Source organism: Schistocerca americana, chromosome 10 (assembly GCF_021461395.2).
Source record: "Schistocerca americana isolate TAMUIC-IGC-003095 chromosome 10, iqSchAmer2.1, whole genome shotgun sequence".
Lineage (NCBI taxonomy): Eukaryota > Metazoa > Arthropoda > Insecta > Orthoptera > Acrididae > Schistocerca > Schistocerca americana.
Window position 1 is genome coordinate 67348956 of NC_060128.1, and position 8139 is coordinate 67357094.

At 42.7% G+C, this 8139-nt stretch overlaps 1 pseudogene; it reads left to right on the top strand.

Annotated features, from left to right (window-relative positions):
• Positions 1-3006: 3006 nt before the first annotated feature.
• Positions 3007-3124, top strand: LOC124552778 (annotated as a pseudogene).
• The last annotated feature ends 5015 nt before the right edge of the window (positions 3125-8139 follow it).

An 8139-nucleotide genomic window follows, 5' to 3' on the forward strand; every position in this document is an offset into this window, starting at 1 on the left:
GTACTTGCAGTCTACAATGTCTCAAACAAGACTAACCAGTTTGGCCTCACTGTCCATTGAAAATGAAGTTGCAGAAAACCTGGACTTTGCTAATCTGATCAGAGACTTTGCCGACAGAAAAGCGAGGAAAGTAAAATTTTAGTCTTTTATAATTGTTTTTCATTAGGCGTAATATGTTTTGCGTTCAGATGACTGACAGAAAATATAGGTTTATGGCTTACAGTTATATTAAATTCAATAAAAATATGGTACCCAATTCAAAATTAGTGTTTTTTCGTTATACATATTACCTTCTATATATAAAAATCAATTGTTGTATGTTAGTCTCACCAAAACAAAGAAATGGCTTGACCAATTTGAATAGTTTTTGTTTTGTTTTGTTCGCTTTAGTACAGGGGTGCTTCAGAAAAGAAAAGAAAAATTTGGGATATACGAGCCTGTTTCAACCACATTTTACGCATCTTTTCTTTGTTTGGAACACGCAAAAACAATTTTCTGGAGTTGTTGTAGATGTACAGTGCAGTACTACGCAATATTTTTAGACAATTTCCCAAGACGTGAATGCCCAAAGAATATATCACTGCTGTACTGACTGTTACGGCAGCGACAGCAGCATGCTGGACTGACGTCACAGGCTACACAAGACTCACATGGAGCGTCTTAGCGGGCTTTCAGATTATTTGGATTTCATTTCCATTTAAAAAAATAAAATACTCAAATTTACAATGGAAAAAACCATGTTATGATCATAAGATGACGCCATTAACCACTTAAGACGATTTCTAGAAAACAGTCAAATACCGTGTTGCAAAGCACTGCCAGGTTCGCTATTTATACAATAAAGGGCGCCAACTGGACGACTCGCCCGGGGCACCTGGATGGCTAAGGCCGGCCCTGCACACACAGACAAACATACGCACTGAAATACAATGTAAACCTGTCCACATGTACCAGCAGTGTATCAGAATGTGAAACGAAGAGTGACGCTTAAAATATGTGCTCGAAAATGATCCGCAGTTGAAACTGGCCAACAGCACGGATAATAAAGAGAATACAGCCTCATTGTGTGTAAATAGACAAACTACACTCCTCAAATATTATAGAATAAGGGCGTTTAGTGACGTCCAGCAAACGTTACATATAATTTCAAGCACTGACGATACTTTCACCTCGCTCCCCAAAAAATGATGAACTTTTGCTGTTCATGGAGTAAAACTACCTTATCAGGCTTGACGTTTTAATTTATTACTTCTTTACTACTGACTATCTGCAAAATAATTTTTAGACAATATGTTGTTGTACCACTCAATGTACCTCCAAAATTATTTCATTGTACGACACATAGTTTGGGAGATATGATGCCATTAACACCGAGATGAGCGAAAAACTTGTTTTTGCTTGAGAAGTAGCGTAAATTAGGCACACTACGTTCATTCAATGATTCATATTAAAAGCATCTGGTGTGTTTCAACAAATGTTAAACAATTTTTTGGAGCAAACAGGAGACACACAACAAATACCTTGAGCTTGAGGGGCCGCCACCACTCACGCATAACCACTTGCCTGGCGCCTCTCAGCACCAGAAGGCGCTCATAAATCACGACCTTTTCCAGCTTCCGTGCCACTTTCTCCAGTGCGTCGTATGCATCCACCAATAGCGTGGACAGTTGCCACAGAGACCACTGTTAACCGTGGACTACACGGCTTCCATCTTATGCTCTTCCAACAGCAGGCTCAAACACGACATGCTGTAGACACTCGAATAGTTCTGAACCAGCAGTCAGACCATGGGTGGACAACTGGTGACCTATCGGCCAGACCTGGTCCGTGATTGGTTGCAGTCCAGCCCACAGAAGAAATTCGTGGGGCGCCAACAGGATAATGGACGACACAATGTGACCACAGCATGAGATGACCGCCATCTTGTCCGCTTAGTCGTAACGGACAGAACAGCTTCGTTCACAGTTTTGGTTGGTTGGCTGGTTGAGTTGGGGGAAGGGGACAAAACAGTGAGGTCATCGGTCCCATAGGTTTAGGTAAGGATGGGTAAGGAAGTCGGCCATGCCCTTTCAAAGGAACCATCCCAACATTTGCCTGAAGCAATTTAGGGAAATCATAGAAAACCTGTATCAGGATGGCCAGCCACGAGTTTGAACCTTCGTCCACCCGAAACGAGACCAGTGTGCTAACCACTGCATCACTTCGCTCGGCCCCACACTGTTGGCATGATGTTGGATCGCTCAATGGGTGTGGACATGTATTTGTCAGCAGTTCGACGTCGTCCTCTGTGAGCTGAACTGGTGTCTCACATGCCACTGTGTCGGCGTCCATTGACGAGAACCACCAATGCCGCAGACTGTGATGGGCACAGTCCTACAGTCATGGCAGCATATGCGTTCGATGCCACAGTGACGAACTTGATCAGACAGATTGTATTGTTGAGCAGCACAGTAGACAAACGCCAAATGTGATGGTTTGGGGCCCCATTGAATATATTAAGTGAGCTCACCTCCTATCTCTTGACAATAGTCTGAACAGCTTCTGCTACATCAGGGATGTGTTAAGTCCGAGGCACTGCCCCTCCTGTAGGCTGTTCCATACGGCATATATCAGCAGGAAACACCCAGCCGCACGTGGCGAGGTACGTGCGAGACTTCTTTGAAGAATGACAGGCAGCACTGCTCCCCTGATCTACCCATCTGCCTGACACATCGCCTGTCGAACAACTCTGCGATGTGGTTAGTCGGCCACTTGTTCATTTAGATCCTCCTCCAGCCACAGTTGCTGCTTTGTAGACACGCCTACAAAACGTGTGGCAAATTCTTCCCCAGCAGCATATTCAGGCACTCTTTGATTTCATGCCCTGACATCTAGTGGCTCTGACTGCAGCACGTGGTGGCGTTACTCCATACTGAATTTCCACAGTCACAGTGCATGTATCTCTGTAATGCTAATAATTTATGTTCCTAATTGGTGGAAAAAATTTCATTGCGATCACATCTCTCAGCCAACGGCCTTGCCGCAGTGGTAACACCGGTTCCCGTCAGATCACTGAAGTTAAGCGCTGCCGGGCTGGGCTAGCAGTTGGATGGGTGACCATCCGGTCTGCCGAGCGCTGTTGGCAAGCGGGGTGCACTCAGCCCTTGTGAGGCAAACTGAGGAGCTACTTGACTGAGAAGTAGCGGCTCCGGTCCCGTAAACTGACATACGGCTGAGAGAGCGGTGTGCTGACCACATGCCCCTCCATATCCGCATCCACTGACGCCTATGGGATCAGGATGACACGGCGGCCGGTCGGTACCGGACCTTCATGGCCTGTTCGAGCGGAGTTTAGTTTAGTTTCATATCTCTCGGTCTTGGTGTTTCACTTTTTCCAGAGAGTAGTGTATTATCAGTACGTCAGTATAATGACCACCTGAGAGTGAGAAGTGCCGTATCATCAATACTAAAAATACTAACGAACAGTATTAACGCTGACCAACATATTGTTAGTATTCTCAATGCATATTGAGCGAAGGCGAGTATTGGCAGTCTGACATGTAATACCACCTTTTCTGTGAGTTTGAAGAACTCATTCAACTCTCCATATATCCTTGTGAATTGTCAAACTACTGGCAAAAGACAATGACGATTCGACGTTAACTGTGTGTTAAGTGATTTGTGTGCATTATGTGTCTTGCTATGTTCTTGTGTTGGAGCTTAATGATAAAGAAGTAGTTATTACATTAGTCTTTATGTTAACTTACATTTGAAATGTAGGGACTAAGACTACATCATTAATACTTTTGTTACATTATGAAGATGATTGAAAAATACATCGGAAATAAATTCGAGACTCATCTGTAAATCCAGGATGACTGTGAATCCAATATTCGTCTCTTCTCATTTCAGCTAAACCTATAACAATTTTAGGAACATATTGCATGAAGTGGATGGAGAGTTCCCCAATCGTGACAAGCCTGCACACGGACGAAAATGTAACTTCACTTGTCGCAACAGTTCATTTCAATATCGTGGTGCGCATGTTGACTGTGTAACCACTCTAGGACATTACAAACCAATTTGTAGTTGATCTTAATGAAACTAGTATTGACCAACTGGCTGTTGGCTTCTGTGTCGGGTTCTTTGGAGAAGGTCTGTCTAATGGTTTTTCTGACGTTTCCCCAGCACGAGTGGCTGCCATTGTCGAAGCCTCATCCTCCATTGCTGGTGGTGGACTGCAAAAACACAGGAATAAAGAGAAAGGGAGGACTGCCAATCGTCTACAGTTTCTACCCTTGGAATTCTCACTGGAACCAGCAAGCAGAAAAAGGAATGGGTTTGTACAGCTTACGTTTCGTGAATGAAACCATTACGAACAAATAGCAGTAGCTATAGAACTAACGACCTTATAATGCTAATTATTTCATCCAGACGACGCTCTGAACCTCAGTTAACGAATTACACATAGATTATGAACCGTAAATGAACTCGTTTCTTGGCTGACGGAGATGCCTCATGCTCTGGAGCGACCTCTCTCTACTCTATGTAACGCGTGGCTGCTTATCCATCATCATCAGTTACAGTGACTGAAGCATCCACAGCGGGTCAGGCGGAATCCGGATCGCTAATGATGCGTCGTTGTAGAGTATACTTTTAGAAAACTGGCTTCTCCGTGTAATATAGGACTTTTGTTATTACAGTGCAAACTCTGATGATGGCCCGTAATTAAAGGGCCGAAATCGGTCAGAAGTTAAAACGGCTGCGATCAAGACCACTTTTAAGTAATTTTACGAAAATCTTATGTCCACGAATCAGCATGGATTTAGAAAGCATCGCTCGTGCGAAATTCAGATTTCCATTTTTTCCCATGATATACAGAGAAATATGGATGAAGGGCAACAGGCAGACTCCACATCCCATTTGACACGGTGCCACACTGCAGACTTAACGAAGCTACGAGCGTATGGAATAAGTTCCCAGATATGTGAGTGGCGCGAGGACTTCTTCAGTAATAGAACCCAGTATGTTCTCCCCGACGGCGAGTGTTCATCAGATGAGGGTATCGTCAGGAGCCCCATGGAAGTGTGGTAGAACCTGTTTCATTCTATATACAGAGTGGTCCATTGGTAGTGACCAGGCCAAATTAGCATCAAACGAAAAAATAACAACAAATCTGTTCCAGCGTGACGGAGGTAAACAAATGGCGCTGTGGATGGCCCATAAGATGCCGCTGCCATAGGTTAAAATGATTGAAACTGAATTTTTTTTAAAAATAGGTACCCCATTTTTTATTACATATTCGTATAGTAGCCCCCTTAAACTGTTTGCGAATGACGCTTAATTTACCGTCTAGTAAAATCATCAGGCGATTAATTACAATTACAAAATGATCTAGAGAGAATTTCTGTATGGTGCGAAAAGTGGCAATTGGCACTAAACGAAGAAAAGAGCGAGGTCATCCACATGGGTACTAAAAGAAATCCGATAAATTTTGGGTATACGATAAATCGCACAAATCTAAGGGCTGTCCATTCGACTGAATACCAAGGAATTACAATTACGAGCAACTTAAATTGGAAAGACCACATAGATAATATTGTGGGGAAGGCGAAACAAATACTGCGCTTTGTTGGCAGAACACTTAGGAGATGCGACAAACCCACTAAAGAGACAGCCTACATTACACTTGTCCGTCCTCTGCTGGAATATTGCTGCCTGATATGGTATCCTTACCAGGTAGGATTGGTGGAGGACATCGAAAAAGAAGGGGAGCTCGTTTCGCGTTATCGCGCAATAGGGGTGAGAGCGTCACTGCCATGATACGCGTGTTGGGGTGGCTGTCACAGAAACAAAGGCGGTTTTCTTTGCGGCGAGATCTATTTACGAAATTTCAATCACCAATTTTCTCTTCCGAATGCGAAAAATATTTTGTTGACACCCACCTACGTAGGGAGAAATGATCATCATAATAAAATAAGAGAAATCAGAGCTCGAACGGAAAGGGTTTGGTGTTCCTCTTTCCCGCGTGCCATTCGAGAGTGGAATGGTGGAGTAGTAGTATGAAAATGGTTCGATGAACCCTCTGCCAGGCACTTAAGTGTGAATTCCAGAGTAATCATGCAGATGTAGTACGTAAATAAATAGAAATGTTTGATATGGAACATTTGTTTCGCTTTGTCATGGATGGCGCTGTAATATTCTCAAAAATTTAGCAACGCAGCCGATAGCACTGTGTGCAATTTATTTCTTAAATCAGGTACGGTAACACAATTGTGCTTTTTCCCCCTCATCTGTCCGGGTCCCACCCCACCCATACATCTGCCTTAGACTGTGTTGTCTCATCTCCGTGCCCAAGTTTTTAGGGCAGTGTTTGTTTTAAGTGAGTGTCAAGTGTTGTGCATCTTTCCCGAAGTGTAGCAAACAGAACCCATAGCGTCGATAGGTGTGATATTTTTTTTTTTTTTTTATCTGTTGCGATCAGAAACCACACTGTCGCCGTGCTTTCTTTTAATTGTTTGTCTACTGTTCTACCTGTCTGTTTACGGTGTGTTTTATTTAACATCGCCAACTCTTGTTCTATACCGTAACTTCCACAATTTTTCACCATTTTACAATTTAAGAGTACCGTTTTTATCGCCTGCTTTTATTATTTATTATCTTCTTAAAATGTTTTTAAAACTTCTGCAGGCCGAAGAGCGCCGTACTAATAATACTTAAGCGGAAGACATAATCTTGCTAAAATGGAACATTCAACACTCGCAGAAAAGATAGATATGGTGTTTATTTATGGCTATTGTGATCAAAATGCCCAAAAAGCTTGCGCTATGTATGTTGATCGTTATCCTGACAGACAGCATCCAAGTGTTCGGACCTTTAGTCAGATCGTTAATTTATTTAAAGCAACTGGAAGTGTCCAGCCAAAGAAGAAGACGCAACCAAGAACTGCAACAAATGAAGATGCCCAAATAAGCGTTTTATTTGCAGTTGAGACTAATCCGCACATCAGTAGCAGACAAATTGAGCGGGAATCGGGAATTTAAGGAACGCCGGTTTTGAGAATTCCACATCTACATCTACATCTACATGGATACTCTGCAAATAACATTTAAGTGCCTGGCAGAGGGTTCATCGAACCACCTCCACAATTCTCTATTACACCAATCTCGTATAGCGCGCAGAAAGAATGAACACCTATATCTTTCCTTACGAGTTCTGATTTCCCTTATTTTATCTTGGTGATCGTTCCTCCATATGTAAGTCGGTGTCAACAAAATGTTTTCGCATTCGGAGGAGAAAGTTGGTGATTGGAATTTCGTGAGAAGATTCCGTCGCAATGAAAAACGGCTTTCTTTTAATGATGTCCATCCCAAATCCTGCATCATTTCTGTGACACTCTCTCCCATATTTCGCGACAATACAAAACGTGCTGCCTTTCTTTGAACTTTCTCGATGTATTCCGTCAGTCCTATATGGTAAGGATCCCACACCGCGCAGCAGTATCCTAAAAGTGGACGGACAGGCGTAGTGTAGGCAGTCTACTTAGTAGGTCTGTTACATTTTCTAAGTGTCCTGACAATAAAACACAGTCTTTGGTTAGCCTTCCCCACAACATGTTCTATGTGTTCCTTCCAATTCAAGTTGTTCGTAATTTAGTTCAATTTACGGCTTTTAGACTAGAGTAATGTATCGTGTAACCGAAGTTTAACGAGTTCCTTTTAGTACTCATGTGGATGACCTCACATTTTTCGTTATTTAAGGTCAACTGCCACTTTTCGCACCATTCCGATATTTCTTCTAAATCGTTTTGCAGTTTGTTTTGATCTTTTGATGACATTGTTAGTCCATAAACGACAGCGTCACCTGCAAACATTTCACTCTTACCGTATTTCTATGTGATGGCTCTCGATCTTCCACCGTAAGAGAGTCCATCAACATGAGGTAGCAAATACGAGGTAGTCAAGAAGGTGGAGACGTGGGCTCTACTACGCCAAGACTGCTTGGTAGCTACAACAGGAAAACACAATTAATTAGCAGGAGTACAAAATAACAAAGTATTTATTACTTAACTTTGCTGCACTCCATGATCAGTTGGTTGACAATTATAGAAGACGCGACTGGACTAAGCGTCTGGACCTGACGGTATATCAATTCGATTCT